Here is a 17,229-nt window from a genome sequence, read left to right as displayed (position 1 = left end):
AACAGGAACATAAGTCTGCCCTCTGGAAGTCCAAGGCGGCAGTTCTGCTGACCCCCTCCTTACTTCTCTGAGAATCAAAAACTATCGTTTCGTGATCGCTATGCCCAAGACAGCCTCCAACCATCACATCACCCACAAGCCCGTCTCTGTTCAAACCACAGGTCCAGTGGGGCGCCTTCCCTAGTTGGCTCACTCACCAGCTGTGTCAGGAAGTTACCTTCCACACACTCCAGGAACCTCCGAGACTGTTTCCTCTCTGCTGTATTGTATTTCCAGCAGACAACTGGTAAGTTGAAGTCCCCCATGAGAACAAGGGCTAGTGATTGTGAGACTTCCCCCAGCTGCTTATAGAATGTTTCGTCTGCCTCTTCATCCTGGTTGGACGGTCTACAACAGACTCCCACCATGATACCTGCCTTGTTGGCCTTCCCCCCGATTCTTACCCATAAACACTCTGTCGTCACCATCACTAAGCTCTAGACATTCAAAACACTACCTAACTTACAGGGCTACCCCACCGCCTCTCCTTGTTACAAACGTTACAAATCCCAGCTCTGTTGTGGGTATGACAGGGCATGAGTAAGCGGCTTCTGTGGAATTTATGGATAATTGCCCTGAAACTTGGTCCTTTGTGCTGCAAAGGGGATGCTCAGGGCCTTGGCCGTGGTAGCCCCTGTTGACACAGTGTGGTTTGAAGAACATAGCAGGAGGGAAGCAATTCAGTGTTGAAAGAAAATGTTTTTTTCAGTAACAAATTTCCTTTGACTATCTATTACGCCTGTCTAAATCCACCAGGTTTGGTACATTGTCAGATTCTGGTACAGTTAAGTTTACCTGGACCTGAGCAGCTTTGGCCCTTCTTGGGCACAGCCGATTGATCTTTGCAGAATTTGAGCCCTTGGGGCCACGTGCTCTTCCCAAGGAGGTTGCAGGACTGCCCGACCTGGTAACCCAATATTTGCTGACCATCTCACCTGGCAGAGCAGTACTCCTGACTTCACTGGTTCTTTGCCTAGTAGCACTTTGTTTTGAATAGGAGCCTCTCTCATGTAACAGCTTTTGAGAGAAGCAAACACGTTTGTGTGTGGTTTAACTTAACATACAGGCTGCAGAGCTGAAGTGAAGGCACTGATCAGTTCTTAACAGTTGCGATAGCATTCACAGAACAAATTAGAGTTTGCAGTTGGTAAGGATCCAGGCAGAATTCATAAAATTGAATAGTATTTTCAAGTTCAGCATGGACAAGCTTATTACTGATCCAGAGAAAGCAGGCGTGTATGGAGGAATTAGGAATGTTTGGGATTTTTTCTTTTTTGGAGAGAGGCAGCTGTGTTATGGTCTCTTGTAGGACTTTTTTAACATGGATTAGAATTACTAGCACTGGCTAGGAGGTAGTTGGGGGGGCACCAGCCTTGAGATTAGTTGACCAGGTTTATCTATTACAGAAGATCAGTTTGTAGCTGACTGCTGAAGCTGGCTTTCTCAGTGTGCCATCTCATGATATTCCAGGTATTTACTGAGGTCGGAACCATAATTATTTATCTGTCTGGACCTCTGCTTGATGGACATGAAGAACCACAATCATGTTATTGTTACCATGATATGCGCATGCTAGAACAGAAATAATCTGAGATTACAGGGGTAAATTGTGCTCGTTCAAGCTGTTTGCTTCCCTATTCCACTTCCACTCTGCGGTCCTTTAGGTGCCTTCTTGTCTCCAAAGGTGCTCAAAACTAGATGGCAGATGCTACCTTCAGAGGGCAGCTGTGGAAGATGGATGGGTGACTGCAGCAGGGTGTTAGATGGAAACATGAGAAAAGGTTTGTTAAAGCTCTGACTTTAATGAAGATGAACGTGTGCAGAATGGTTATTTTACAAAGAATGTGTATGCATGTGGTCAAGAGGGATGTATGTAGACATGTGTTTATGTTTTGTGACTTCGTTTCTTGAGCTTTCACATTTCAATCCATCTTTGTTTCTCTCTTCACCATCTCACAGAAAAGTAAAAGTCCTTAAACTAACTTTACTCCCTTTAAATCAGGATGGAGACTCTCTGATTTAAAGCCCAGTGACCAAGAATGATGGCAGGTGACAACCCTGTTTCCGTTCTCTGATTTTTTGCACTCTAATCACCAAATAACCCTTGTAGTTTTCCAATGAGCTGGGTTATATCTGTATGGATCAGCATGTGCATGTTCAAGTTGTCATTACGATTGTGAAAAAGACATTTCCTTCAGGGGGAAAAAAGCACGATCTCAGTGGCTGTATCTTAAGTGTCATTCTGCTTTTCCATCACCTGAGGATTTGAGCAGCTCTGCCACTCTGAAATATTAAAATATCAAATGAACATAGATTTGAAAGTATTTTTATATTTAGAGGCATTGATTCTAATATAATTTCTCTACAAATTAAAACTCTCCTTGAAAAAGATTAAACTGTCGGTGATAACATCTAGGTTCTTGTTATGTCTAAGAGGAATAAATGCTGAAGTTACAGAATTGTCTGGAGGCTTAGAAAGTAAGAGGGGGGGATTAATGATATGAGAGAATGGATGAAAGTATTGGATAACACTTTTTTTGAGTTGGAGGAAGTGGAATGAGTTGAATTAAGAGGTTTATGGCTAAAAAGAATAACCATTTAGTCTGATCTGCTGTATAACACAAAAAATATAGTTTTACTTAGAGAAACCTCTACCCAGTGACTTGTGGTTGCTTGACAGCCTCTTTTTAATAAGATATCAAATATTGATTTAAAGATACTAAGCAATAGACAATGTATCGGTTTCCCTGGTTAGCCATCCCTATTAAAAGTATCTATTATTTTCAGTTTGCGGACTTCACCATGGGCCATTGGGTTCTCGCTATGCTTTAGTTTGCTAGATTAAAGAACCATCTAGTGTCAGATTTTCACCCAAGACCCTGATCAAATTGCTTCAGCCTTCTCCATAGTAAATGAAATAGTTTGATTTCCATTCATTTCTCATTTTAAGCCGTGTTTTTCAGGACATGAATCATTCATGGAAATCTCACAACTTTCCTTAATTTTCAGCAGCCCTCTTATGCATGCACACCTCACCTGGATGCATTATCACTGTAGTGGTCTCATCAATGCTGCATTCAGAGACAATATTGTTGCTCTAGTCGTACTCAGTTTTCTACGTAGGTACGTAAAGATTCTCGCTGTTCCTTTTTTTTTTTTTCCATATAGCATTAAATTGGAGGTAACCCTTAGTTATTAACCATGACCAAAAGCCCTCCTCGCAGACATTGTCTTCCAGCAAGCACCTGCTGTGTTGTATACCTGAGACTATATTCTGCGCTTCGGGATGTCTCATGATGCATTTGAATTCATGTGCAATGATTGTGCCCAGCACAATCAGATTTCTAAGCTATCTTTATGGGCTTTGTTGTTTGCAAGAATTTTGCCTTTGTGTTATCTGCATGTTTTAGTAAGGATTTATTATTTTCTTCTGTATCGTAGAGAATGTATGCTGCATATGATTGGCCAAAGAAGCAATTCCTATTGGAAGTAACTGGGAATGTTCATCAGCTTTGGGTCCATTTAAAAACTGCCATGGTCTGATTTTGCATCATGCTCATTTTAAAAGAAAATGCAATTTTGATACCAAGGCAAATATTTTATAGAACTCCCATTCTGTTATGTCAACACAGTTATCTTCATTAACTAGACTTGAAATCTCTTCAACTCTATTTGACAAGACCTCTTTTCCATGAAATTGTGTTACTTGCTTTTTCTGATCTTTTCTTCTAATGGAGTTATGTATCAGTCCTGTTTTGCAAGTTAAGGGGATTCAGCTTGCTGCATTCTGGAAGCTTCATGAAAAGTGAACAAGGCAGCAGATAACTTGATCTGTATGATGCTAGCTGGTTAATCTCATTTTTCGGTCTTCACAGTCTATTCACCAGCCAGTGCTGTCTCATTCCGACTGCAGTAAATGCAAAATGTGCAGATCAATACTGCCGATGGGTGATTAGTAATTTGCAAACTTTAGTAGGTGAATTCATCCGATTCAAGGTTTTAAGCTGGAGAAGAAAGTAGAGGAGTGATTGAGTGGGCTGAAATAACAGAAATGGATGTTTCCTCTCAAGTGAAATGTAAGCATTGTTGAGCTCTGTTAAGCAAGACGATGGCAGAGATTTGTACTCCTTTTACAGTGATTACAAAAAATAATATTTTTTTTCTGAAATCACTAAATCAAATGTGCTTTTCCCTTATCACCTCTCTTCATCTTTTTTTTTGCTGTTGATCTGCTGGAGGATAAAAATGTATAAATGTATGCAAGTAAGATTTTTATTGTTATTCTTGAGGCCACTTTTTGCTGGTTCAGGCAGATGAAATCTGAGGTGCTCGTCTACTATTCAATATCAGTTTCAGGCAGAAACTCCCTGGTTTCTGTCAGTACATCCCAGATGCATCCCAGACCATTTGGGGGTTCTGCCTGTGAAAGCAACTCAGAATAAGTGCCTTCAGCTCCCTTGCAGAACCTGTGTACCGCTGAAGATTGCAGCTGAAGTAGCAGTAATTTTAAGGTATTAAAACTGCATTAAAAACAAAACAGTAACTGAAATTTGAAAAATGACCAGGTAATTGCTAAAAAAGTCTAACGAAGGAAAAATGCGTTCCTCCACAGCAAATGTGATCTGACCCGTGAAAGTTGGTGTGATTGTGTGCTTAAAGATGCTGTCTGAAAATCTGTAGTTAGTGAAGTAAGGAAAGGCTGTCTTTCAGGTTTGCGCAAATAGAGTTGAAAAGATGCCTTCTTAACTGCAGCTAGTCTGTGTTTCTGAGTTATGCATGTGTTATCTAGTTAAAACTTCATGGGAACGAAGTAACTACTGCAGTGCCAGAGCATGCTGTGATAGCTGTTGTGTAAGGCTGAACTGTCCTCTCCTCGGTGTTTTGTTATACGGAGGCTGGAGAACTAGTTTCCCACTGAGAAACACTAGAAAACTAGAATTTCTCCTCATTCACTATTTCCTTTCATAAAAATGTTGTGATTCATGTTGACGATGAGGAAAGTGATGATAAACATCAAAGCTTGAATTTTATACAGCAGGAAGTACTTTCTTTTGAATGAGGTTTTGTAGGGTCTTAACAGTTTGTAGGTTGACCTGGCAGTCATAATTCTGGGAAAACTTGGCAGTAAAATTTGAAATCATTGCCCCTTCACATCTCTATGCAAAATGTGCTTGTCACTCTCCAGTCCGTTAGCATGGTGAAGTAAAACTGGTGAAATAAAATCAAACAGGAGGCAGGACAGTTGTATTTCAGACTATTAAGTCATGCACTGATGTCCGGACAGTTTTGCATCTTCCAGATATATTTCAAGATAGAGTCAAATTGGGTTTGGTTCAACTTTGTAGAAATCTAAGCTTGACTAAAGATGATGTGTTGGAGATGAATTGGTATAAGGCAGGTTTAGCAGTTGACAGAGTCATTTTGCTAATGGGCCAGTGATCCCAGTCTGACGTTCCTAAGCATTTTCTCCTATCTTTGGTTCAAATTGCATTTAAGAAAGAATGGACGAATAGTAGTTGAAGCTTTGTAGGCAACCAAGAAGTATTTTCCCCCAGTGGAAACCAAGAAAGTGTATTTAAGCAGATGATTGTGCTGATATAAGTCTCCCATGTGGACAGCCTCACACAGCACATGGGGTATGAAATGGCTGGGGGGATGTAGCTTATGCCACCTACAGAGGTGAACATAAATCGAAAAACCTGCCCTCGTGTCAGAAATGTTTTTCTCTTTGTCATGGGAGTAGAAGGGTTTAAACTGAAACTTTTCTCTGTAGACAAGGCTCAGGTGGATCCCTTGTGCCGTCCACATGGTGTGAATGGCTGCTGCTCCGCTCCATCTAACCCTGCTAGGTTACAGCTTGAAATCCCTCTTCTCAGCCCAGGAATTTATTCCCGTATGGAGACTTTCCAGATCTCATCAGTACAATGGGTAAAGCAAAAACAAGTTACCAGCTCTTACTTTCTCAGGCCATATGTAACTAGTGAGAGGTATTGATTTAGTTTTGATGTGATGAAGTTTATAAATATGCATTAGGATTTAGGGTTATTTAACTGTGCTTTTTAATTCTCCTTGCATTGCTGACTCTTCTAGTCAAGGGTTTCTTTGTATGCACAGCAAGCTGCTCTGTGACAGCCCTGTTCTCACTGGCTGGGACCTTTCTAATGTTTGTTAATCCCAAGTCTGTAGAAACTTTTAATGCTCAAGGAATAAAAGGACACAAAGCGACTCCCTTCTGCATGGAGACCAAGGGAGAAGACTCCAGCTCCCTGAGGAGGTGGGTGAGGAAACCTGGGACCAAAAGGCAATTGTCACCAGATGGGGAGGAGGAAGGAGATGGAGGAGAGCTTTCCCAAGCTCCTGGAGAAGGGGAAAAGAGCTCTTTTCATCAGGGATCCTACAACTTACTTAAATAAAGTAACCTGATCAAATGATGAGAAGGGAGGGAAAATCAAACATTTGCCTGTTTGTCCTGAGAAGCTGGAAGCAAATGTACCCTCTGAATTGATATTTGGATGTTCTAGATACTCAGGTCTCTTACTTGAGAAAGAGTATAACAAAGAAAAGAGGGTTCTGCATATTCAACACATCTGAGCAAAACTGCAGTGTCTCTTTCTGGTGAATAACTGTGCTGGTTTTGTCTGCGATAGAGTTAATTTTCTTCTTAGTAGCTGGTGAAGTGCTGTGTTTTGGATTTAGGATGAGAACAATGTTGATAACACACCGATGTTTTAGTTGTTAGAATGTGCTGGTTTTGGCTGGGATAGAGTTAATTTTCTTCATCGTAGCTAGTACGGGGCTATGTTTTGGATTTGTGCTGGAAACAGTGCTGATAATAACCCAGGGGTGTTTCAGTCACTGCTGAGCAGTGCTGACACAGAGTCGAGGCCTTTTCTGCTTCTCACCCCACCCCACCAGCAAGTGCTGGGGGTGCACAAGAAGCTGGGAGGGGACACGGCCGGGACAGCTGACCCCAACTGACCACAGGGATATTCCACACCATATGATGTCATGCTCAGCATATAAAGCTGGGGGAAGAAGAAGGAAGGGGCGGGACGTTCAGAGTGATGGCGTTTGTCTTCCCAAGTGACCATTGCGCATGGTGGAGCCCTGCTTTCCTGGAGATGGCTGGACAGCTGCCTGCCCATGGGAAGGAGCGAATGAATTCCTTGTTTTGCTTTGCTTGCGTGTGCGGCTTTTGCTTTACCTATTGAACTGTCTTTATCTCAACCCACGAGTTTTCTTACTCTTACTCTTACTCTTCTGATTCTCTCCCCCACCCCACCGGTGAGCGAGTGGCTGGGTGGGGCTTAGGTGCCAGCTGGGGTTAAACCACAACAACTTCTTAACAGTATTCTTAACCAAAGTTACTTCCTTTGTATGGGAAAGTTGATAAAATGTTTTTTGAAATCCAGATCTATGAGAGCCGGCATTTCTCATCGTGAAGTTAAGTCTTAACTCTGAAAAATAATTTTTATAACTCAAACTATAAGCTCTTTGGGGCTGTTTTCAGAACCTATGTGCTTTTTATTTTCAGTGTCTTTATCAGTGGTTTTTGAACCATCACAGGTTGCCTCTGCATGCTACTAGAGTGTAAATAATAGAAACTTTTAATGGACTTTGTTCTCTGGAAAGACTGGAATCCTTGACTTGAAAAAACTAGTGTAGAAACCCTGGAATTCAAAACTGTAGGTGGTAGCAAACCATCCTAGAGCAGACTGTGATTTTCTTCCATTTCAGTAGAAGGAAGAGCAGCAATTGAAAAGGACAGTGAATGTTTGAATGCATTTTTTCTTCTAGATTATACCAACTCCATGCCATTCCATGTCTTGCTGTCCTGACTCTTAACCTTCTTGTCACGTTTGTTTGCATCCCAGACCTAATCTGAATGCCTCACTCAATGCAAATTATAGTCTTGTATACATCAGGGGATAATGCATTTGAAAGTGGGTATAGAGAAAAGATCTTCTTTTTAAAACTGTACCTGAAGGGCTTCAGCACCACTGGTGAGACATTTTATTTTATTACTCATATTGCAGCAGTGCCCAAAATGTCTTACATGTTGTACGAAAAGATATGGTCTGGTGTTAGAGCAGTGTGATTAGGGTGATTAGAGCTTTTTTGTCTGCAATACATCCTAACTCCAACCGACTCTCTGTCTCATTGCTAATTTGCTGAAGGTGCTGCGGTAAAAGAGGGCCATAGGGAGGAATATCAATGAGTACGTGTAGTGTGGCGGATTAGCTCAGGAAGGGAAAGAAAAAGCCCTGTAGAAGTCCTTGTGGGAGGAGCAGCTGGTCCAGGTGTTGGAGTTGGCATTACTGATGGAGTGGGGAAGGCAATGTGGGATTACTCATGTCATTGCATGTGAGGGTAAGGATCTGAAATCTGTTGTGCTGGTGGGAACTATAGAGGAGTTACTGGGGATGAAGAGGCATAACTCAGACTAACACAGATTATCTTCACCCTTGTTGTTCTGGAAATGGCTAACATGGGTGTTCAGGAGGCCATAGAAGAAGGGTTGCCTGCCTGAAGAAGAGGTCACATCACTGGGGCAAGGAGAAAGATCTTCCTGTTTTGTGGAAGAAGTAGCAGGAGTTGGACTAAGAACTGGCTAGGAGAAGGATGAAAAGGTTGCCCAAGTGAATTTTTGCTGCCAGGTTTCAGGGTTGTGCATGTTGCAGATGTACACACAAAGATGATGGAGAGAAAAATGTGGGAAAGAAGGTAGGGCACCGGCATGAGACCTGGTGGGAACAAGTGAGTCTTTGCCCAACAGCCAGCACCTTCTGTTTCTTTTTCCCCCCAGCTGTTTTTGATTTCGAGTGTGTGCAGACTGGCAAAGCTACGAGGAGCAGGTGGTGGTTGTTGCTTATTTGTTAGCTTGCTTTGTCTCATCTTTGCAATCCATTTTTGTTAATACAGCTCCTGTTCCAAGGGCTTTAAAGATCCCTTGGTGTAGTTATCTTCTGTGACAGAGGGAGCCGGGGCTGGTCAGCGCTTTCTGTGCTGGGTACAGAGGGAATTCTTTGGGATGCAGTTTACTTTGGGTTTTACTCTAATCACTTTAACAAGCCTGAGCAAAGAAACAAAAAGAACAAAACCAAGAAAAAGAATTTCCATTAAAATGGCATTTCCTGAGGTAGGATTAAGCTTTCTGAGACTGCCTTGTACTGAGGGCAGAAATGCCTCCTATATGCTTTTGTAGGAGAGAGTTGAGTAACCAAAATTATTTAAAAAAAAAAAAAATAAAGCTGTTAAAGTAAAAATAAAATAAAGGTAGATCAGGAGAAGCTGCTCACCTGTATAGCCAGGCTGACTCTAGTTAATAAGCTACTGCAACAAGAGCTATAGATGGGGACTTTATCTGGTGATAAATTCCAATTTTGCCTTCCCACTGTTTTTTTGTTCTCCATCTTTGAGTAAAATTTCCAAGGGGTATCGATGCAGGACTAACAGCAGACAATTCTTGACATAAATGCTATACCATTAACTGTAAGCTGAAGATAAAAACATTCAAAGATGACTTCTAATGATTTGTGACTTTTCCACTTTCATAATTCAGTAAAAGCAACAGGGTATTTATTAGCTGTGTGCAAAGCCCGTGTGCGTGTGTGGCTGTGTTTACTCACAAATAGCACAGGTTTCCAGAAAAGCAAAACAGTAATTCCAGAAACCTGAAGCCTTGGAAGAGGAGTGCATTTCTGTTGCAGCTTGAACTGTGTAAAGGATCTGCAGTCAGGAGGAGGCACTGAATCCCAAGAATAAGCTTGCAGGTCCCCTTCTAGCAGTGCAAGGATCAGAAACTTGGATTTTGCAAGAATTCAGTAGCTGGAGCCTGACACAGTGAGAGACCGGCCAGAGGCCTTGGGTAACATTTTTTCACAAAATGAAGACAGGAGACAGTCACGGGTGGGACAGAATAAGCAGCAACCTATGGTAGATCTGGACGCTGGGGTTTATTTTAGAACCAGTAATATCAGACGTTTTACCCTACTTTGTTTTTTCACACAGTTGTTTGTTTGCTCCCCCACCTCGGCACTGCCTTCTCTCAGGCTCAACATTCCTTCCCCACAGAGAGATCACTGCTGGTGTGGGATGGTTGGGCAGAAAGTCATGTCTGCTCACAGTCACCAGTCACAGTCCTTAGTGGCCAAGGTCCCTGGACATCCCCTGGCCTTCATCCTTGTGCATCTCTCTGATCTCCAGGATCTTCCTCCACTTCCAGGATCTTTCCTGCAGAGAGAATCATCACCACCTTCTTTCCAGGCCCTCTTCTTTCTGAGACCACTTCTCTTTTTGGGAACCCTTCTTTTCAGCACCACCTTTCTGGAACCCCAAGCCCCTGACTTTCCAAATCTAAATAGTCTAAATAATTGATCAGCTTCTGATCAGCCTCTTAAGCAGTGATTCTGTCTCATGCCTCCCTGTCTTTGGAGGATTCAGGTTGTGCCACTTTTGGTTTAGTCCAGGTCTTATCAAAATTAACAGCCAGGCTGTGCTTGCAGCGTGCAAGTAGCAGGCTTCTGCTCAAGGGTTCAGAAGTTCAGTTTTGGACATTCACCACATGCATTATCTGCCACACCCAATTATCTGCTATGTGTCAGTGTTCACAATTTAAGCTACTTTTTGCCTACAAGAGGTAGCAAATGGAAGCAAGAGCGTTTGCTGGCCAGTTGGATGGTTTTCAAACACTCCCCTTCCATCACCCCTCCAACTGATGCTTTATGTTTTGTATCTGTATTTAAGAAACTTTCCCATCTGTCTCCTATAGATAGATGCGGTCTTTATTTGGGATGTTCTTCCAAGGTAACTATTGACACATTATTCCTTTAAAGCTGACGCAATCTACTAAGCTCCTTAGATTGTTTCTATTTAAGTTCCCCGGTATTGAATAATGCGTCCCAGGCCGGAAACCTTTGAGATTTTTCTCTTAAGAAGTCAGCTTGGAAACAAATTCCTTAGCTAGGAAAGCAGCAGTGTGTATTGCTTGTATTTGGGTGATGCTCACTGTGTGTGAGAGTCGCACAAAGAAGAAATGGTCCTTTCCTTGAAGAGCTTCCAATCATCAGCCTTTTCTCAGCAGGGGCAAGCACAATCTGTTGCATTGCAAGCGAGTAGCGATTAAACTCAGCTGTCCATATGCTCTGCCAGAATTTATTGTGCTGCTCAGAAATCACAATCTTTTAAGGTTGATAGACATCAAGACTATGAAAAAATAAGGCGCTTAAGTGCACGTCAGCCTCATCTATGGGTTTTGACTTCTTTGCTTTCAAATGCGTTAAACAGGAGGAGCCTATGAGGATGTGAAGTCAGTTGAAAATCCTTGACAGTGCTTGCTGACATCGTATCCTGACAGTCATTGCCTCCTTGGGACGTATGAACATATGAATTATTAGTGATGTTAGATAAACCTATTCACAACAGTTGAGACTATTCCCTTTGCTACCAGTTCTACCTTCTGATTAGAAGTATCTGCAGTAGATGAATAGATCTTAAATGGAGTTGTTAAGCACTGAATGTTTCATCAAATGTAAAGTAGTCCACATGGTTTTAAGTGCTTTATTCTTACCTGTGGGCCTGTGAAACTGAGTCGAGTAGAGAGAAAAACTTTTATAGCTCCTGGAGAAAGACATCCCTGAATTGGGACTGTGCAGTTTTCAGACAACCCGGAGGAGAGATGCCAGAGTAAGTTCAGCCCTTTTCAAGGTGCTGTCACTGGCAGCTTTCATTGTTCTTTTAAACAACTCCTCTTCTAAAGGAAAAGTTTCTGGTTTTCAGAGATTAAAGTAATCCTGTCTTCATTCATTGCTTCGTCACTTGACTGATTCTTCTCTATTGGGGAGATTACTTAGGAAGTTTTTGAGCTATAATTTCAACGTGTAGACCAACATACTGACTGTTTGCTGATGATCTAGTTTTAAAAAATGACACATAGCATCAGCACAATTATCTCCTCGGGGTGGTTTTTTTCAAGCTGGGAGATGGAAGTGGGAAGGAAGGCAGCAGCATCTGACTTGAGCTTGTACCTCTGTTCTAGATGGCAAATTGGCCCTGTTGCAAATTCTCTTTTCCATAGTCTTTTGTCAGAAAGTTTATTGATAGCCAGAGTCTTACTAAATAGTTCTGCCATGTCCCAGTGTGTGCTTAGAGCATATTGCATTAAGACAATATTTGTGTGTTGCATCTGCGGTGGCTGTCTCACATAATGACTGTGCGACTGGGACAGAAGTAGTGGGATGGTTCTTCTCAGTGGTCGAGGAGAAAGTTTCCCTTGTGCATACCCTGGGGCATGTGTCTGGCAAGCTGTGGATAATGCATCAAAACAACATTATTTCACAAACTGTAGAACATATTAACATGTGGAGTCAACAAATCATCTCCGTAAAATGTCCGGTGCCCTTCTGAGAGCACAAAAATGGTTTTGCTGCCTTAAGCACGAAATCAGCTAGTTAGCATCTCACTTTCCAGGACTGAATAATTCACTGTACTGCTAAGTGTCAACCAGACTTGGGTGCAATCAATCAAGGTATTTATTGCTTCCTCCTAAATTGAAGCTCTTGTGTACATTTTTCTGACAAATCTGAATTACTGCCTCAATGTTATTCCTTGAAAGAAGAATCAATGAACGCCAGCAGTTCTCTTTAGTTCAAGTTATTTATTCTTCAACATCTCTACAATTTCCAAATTTTAAAGTATTGGGAAAAATAGGGGTAAAGAGGGGGTGCTGCTGAGAAACCAGCAGTAATGTATCACCTTTGCCCTCCGGGACACTGGCCATGACGTGTTGATGAGCAGAATGATCTACCAAATTATCGACTGAATGAACTGGGGACAGGGTGGCATTTTACTGTTCTTTCCAACAAAGGGATGGTCTGTAGGTTATATATTCGTTGCATTCCCAAATGTCTTATTTTTCTATATAAAGGCACGATGAGCTTAAGTGGATTCGGTCGATTCTCACATTCAGGCCACGTTTCCAAACCTGAAGCATACTTTTCATGCTTCTTGGAGAAACCAGGGATACATTACTGTTTGTTGCAAGATGCTTTTTAACTCAGTTAAGCAATACCTCCTTGCCTGTGTTGGTTCAGCACAGAAGCAGCATCTGGACTTGCTCCTGGGCAGTTGTTCTGGGAGTCCCAGCTCCTGTTCAAAGAGCGTGGCAGTCTCTTCTGTACCATGACTTTCAAATGCCACTATTTGGTCTTCCTCATGGATGGCTCTAGTTTAGAAATGATTTTCTAAATGGGAAAATCTGGTTTAGGTCTTCTCTCCTAGTGCGTGAAACACCATTTTTCAGGCTTCTGTTGCAGAGCTGAAAGGACAAAATTCTGACCAGTAAGACTAATTTATTGTGGGGGGAAGAGCAGTTGATGGCGAAAACCAGCAATTTACATTCTCCAGAGCTAAAAGAGTTCCAGAAGGAGGTTGTTTGCTTTTTTCAGTTCCTGGTTTCTTACCAGAATTACAGTTTCATCTCCCTCAAATGCTAGCGAGATTTTAATGCTGTTTTGCTGTCTGTTATATTTAGCAGTTTCCAGCCATGACTTTTCCTAGAGCCAACCTAAGTCACTCCCAACCTTCAGAAATTTGGAAACACACTCTAAATGATTGAAGTTGTGATACTGTTTTGGCTGTCTGGCATTACATACACATGCATCTGATCCCTTTCATCACAAATTGGCTCTGGTCATTTCCATGGAAAGCTTCCTGCGTTTATTTGAAAATCCATAGGATGTCAGTAAACTTCCCGGAGACTTAAGTAACGCTCTGCTTGGTGCAGCTCTACAGTCCGGTGGTGAGGAGGGTCATCTCTGAAGACATGTTTTCTTTTCATTTCTGCCATGGTGCTGCTAAGGAGCCTCAAACTGGAGGCTGCATCTTTCCATACCTCTGCTCCCCTCACATACCGCGTCTTCAGGCTTTGTTGTCTGGTTTTTGGGCCTTAGGTGGTAGTTTCTTGTGGGGTTTGTACAGGACCTAGCACACCAGGATCCCTGTCTCACTTGGTTTCTTTAGGCATTACTATAATATAAACCAGCAATACTAATATTTTAGCTGTAGGGAGAAGAGTGCTGGTTTGATGTGTGCTGTGTAGAATAGAGAAAGCTACTGCCCCTAGCCCAAAAATGTGAGTAGCATAGCAAATATGTTAGTGATCTCCCAGAAATGTTAAATGAGATGGATTCTGTCACAGCCTTCGTATCACAGTGGGTTTTTAAGAGATTCACCTGTCTCAGTGTAGCTTCAGACTGACGTGCTCAGGAGCGCTGGTGAGCCCTGAAAATAAGGCTGAGTCCTAGTGCTAAGTTTTAGAGTGTGATTTTTTAAGCGGGCTTGTTATAAAAAGAGAGGATAAATGGGCTGAAAGAGCTATAAGAACCAAAGCACTGCAGCTTCATGACAGGGCTTTATAGAAAGGCCACAGAGGTGTTTTAAAAGAGTAAATAACCTGCAAAATAAACAGACTAGTGCAGCATGGGTTAAAGTGGTCCCAGCAGAAAGGTAGCAGCAGTCTCCAGGTTTGCACGGCTTTCTTCCACACTGAGATCCTTCTGCTGTCTCGTGCCTTTGCATGAGAGTCTGCAGTGATGGTGCAGTATGAAAGCGCAAGCAATCTCTGCACTGCGCGCTGGAGCCAGCATAGTGGTGGCAGCCGGCATGAGGAGTTGTGATCTCTGCCTGACCTTGGCGCTGCCGCCGGCAAGGGAGACGAGGCCAGAGCCGCCCTTCATGGCTCGTCAGAAATACCACGGTACTGGGCTGCACGGGGAGAAGCGGGCTCCGCAGCTCTGATTTTAAGAGCATCCTTTTGCCAGCCAGCGTAAACCCCATTGCAAACTTTGGGTCTGAATCTCTTCCCTTGAAAGGCAAACATGAGAACGAGGAGTGCCCTGACCTGTCTGGAAGAGTCCTGAAATGCAAATAGCACGAGGAGTTAGATAGCTGGGTGCGGAAACAGGTTTGTAAATGCCAGTGTGTTGCTGGGGAGAATATATCTAATAAGCTGATGTTACAGCTGTCTTCATGCTCCCTCTGTTCGACATCTCCAAGATGCTGTGTGTAGTCCCAGTCCTTCAGTTCTCTCCTAAATTTCTCTCGGCCAAAGCTGTCAGTGGGATTATTTCTTCTCTTGGTCCTAATGGCCTATCTGTCAGGTCCAGGCTGTTTGTCTCGACCTCCCCATGGAAATGGGGTCACGAAGCCCTGTTGCTGTGGGGCTGCAGGACAGTGCTGTCCTCCCAGATGTTCCCATAGGTCTCCTGAGCACCACGAGGCTTGGGTAGTATGAGAACATGCATCACCTGCCTGGTCTGTGGCCAAGGCCTGGAAGACCACATACTCTGCCTGTGGGGAATGCAAACAGCTAGGAAGGGTACCCAAGGTTTCTGTGCCTGAGTTTCCCCAGTTCTTTGGAGTGAGCTCCTTTGACCAGGGCAGCCTTTTAGGGGTTCCTGTGTCCTCCTGTGTTACGAGGTTCCTCCCACTCCCTCTTGGCCTGGGACATACAGGTACAGATATGATCTCCCTTTGTTTTTAACTTGTACTTACACTGTGAAATAGTGACCGTCTCTTCTACCCAGATGGACAGATGTGGTTAAATTGATTTCTCATGAGGAGCACCATATTGGTTTCTCAGAGTAGTTATGAGGAACAACTGTACCCCCTTTTTTTTTCTCTGGGAAACACAGCAGTGAGGGCATCTGCTGGTTTCCAGGTATATTGATGCTTTCCATGCCAGTCACACTGGAATTCAAGGTTTCCAGTTGTGCCGTTTTAAATTATATTTTTGGTGGTAGATGCAAGAAGGCATTAACCTCATATTCACCAGCACATGGACCCCGTGCTCTTGACCAAAAGCACTTTTGGATTTCACGTTTTCTCCCAGCTCTAAACTGTGCTTCCCCTTTGCCTACATAACTGCTGGCGTCCTGCCAGCCTCAGCTTTGGCTGCTTCTCCTCCACGGTGGGGCTCATCTGCCCGGCATGGCCCTGGGATCCAGCTGGCAGGGGGAGCCAGCCTTGGGGACCACAGGGGAGCTGTGAGCACCGCAGCCCCTGCACGTTGCTGGCTGCACTGCTGGGCCCAGACCCCGACATTGCTCATGGGCACCTGCGTCTCTGCGGGTGAGCATACCTATTCCAGCTGCCTTCTGCCCAGCTAACATCCAGAAAGTGAGGTTTTAAAGGAGAATTTCAGTATGGTTCCCGCAAGAGGGCACCGGAACAGCTGTGAGATGTAGCAAGCATCGCATGTGAACATAAAAAGTGCCCAGCTGGCCCTTACCCGTGGTCCGTCCAGCTCAGAAGAGCATCTCTGACTGCAGTGATGGAAGATGCTCTTTTGGGAGAGCCCACAAACTTGGCCACGCTCCCCACCACTTTCCCAGCAACCAGAGATGCTGGAGGATGTGTCCGTGCCCTCCCCTGTCAGGGTCCAGTTACAGACCTGTTGTCCATGAATTTGTCAAACCCATTTTTGAACCAGTGCTGCATCTGCTACCAGGCTCTGGGGCAGCAAGTTTCGGCAGTTCACTCCCTGCTGCGGGCAAAGGTGCTTCACAGTATGTGGATGGAGTATTTTCAGTAAAAGATGTTTGGGAATGGGATCTTCTGGGGTCTCTTACCTGCAATGACCAGCAATTCAGGATGAAGTTGCTCAGTCTCTGCTCTGGTTTGCATGAAAAAAAACCCCATATAAAGTTCTAGCACGTCTTTAATGAAAATGAAATGGTAAAATTGGGATAATACCTACCTCATGCTGCTCTTGAGGGTTAATTAATGTTTACAAAATCACTTTAGGTCCTGAGATTTAATTGAAGGAAAAATATTGCTATATAAAATGCCTTTTTATGCAGGTGGTGCTATAGGGTTTCAGCTGGGCAGAGTGCCGTGGAAGCCAGCATTAGCACATGCTTTATTACTTTTATGGTCGTGAGGCTTCCTGTAGTTTATATGAAAATTGTCTCTCTGAAATCACAAATGTAACATCAGTGTTTTTCTCTCACTTTGAAAGAATGTTAATTTGCTATCTTAGGACTTGACTGACTATTTAAACCGCTATAAATACAACTCACCTCTGAGAGAAAAGTATAAAATGAAATATCTGTTCACTTGCTTGGGACAAGCTGATACAACTTGCTAATGACTTCACCATTGGAGCCATATGGACATTGCTGGCTCATATGA

The 17,229-nt window shown here is 43.2% G+C and overlaps 1 protein-coding gene across 1 annotated transcript in view; it reads left to right on the top strand.

Annotated features, from left to right (window-relative positions):
* MAD1L1 (MAD1 mitotic arrest deficient-like 1 (yeast)) overlaps positions 1 to 17,229 on the top strand; it is a 382,016-nt gene that overhangs the window by 234,307 nt on the left and 130,480 nt on the right. The gene's annotated exons all lie outside the window — the stretch shown is intronic.

This window comes from Pygoscelis adeliae, unplaced genomic scaffold, assembly GCF_000699105.1.
Source record: "Pygoscelis adeliae isolate BGI_AS28 unplaced genomic scaffold, ASM69910v1 Scaffold242, whole genome shotgun sequence".
Classification (NCBI taxonomy): Eukaryota; Metazoa; Chordata; class Aves; order Sphenisciformes; family Spheniscidae; genus Pygoscelis; species Pygoscelis adeliae.
The sequence above is the reverse complement of the archived record's forward strand: the minus strand, read 5'-3'. Positions and strand labels throughout refer to the sequence as shown.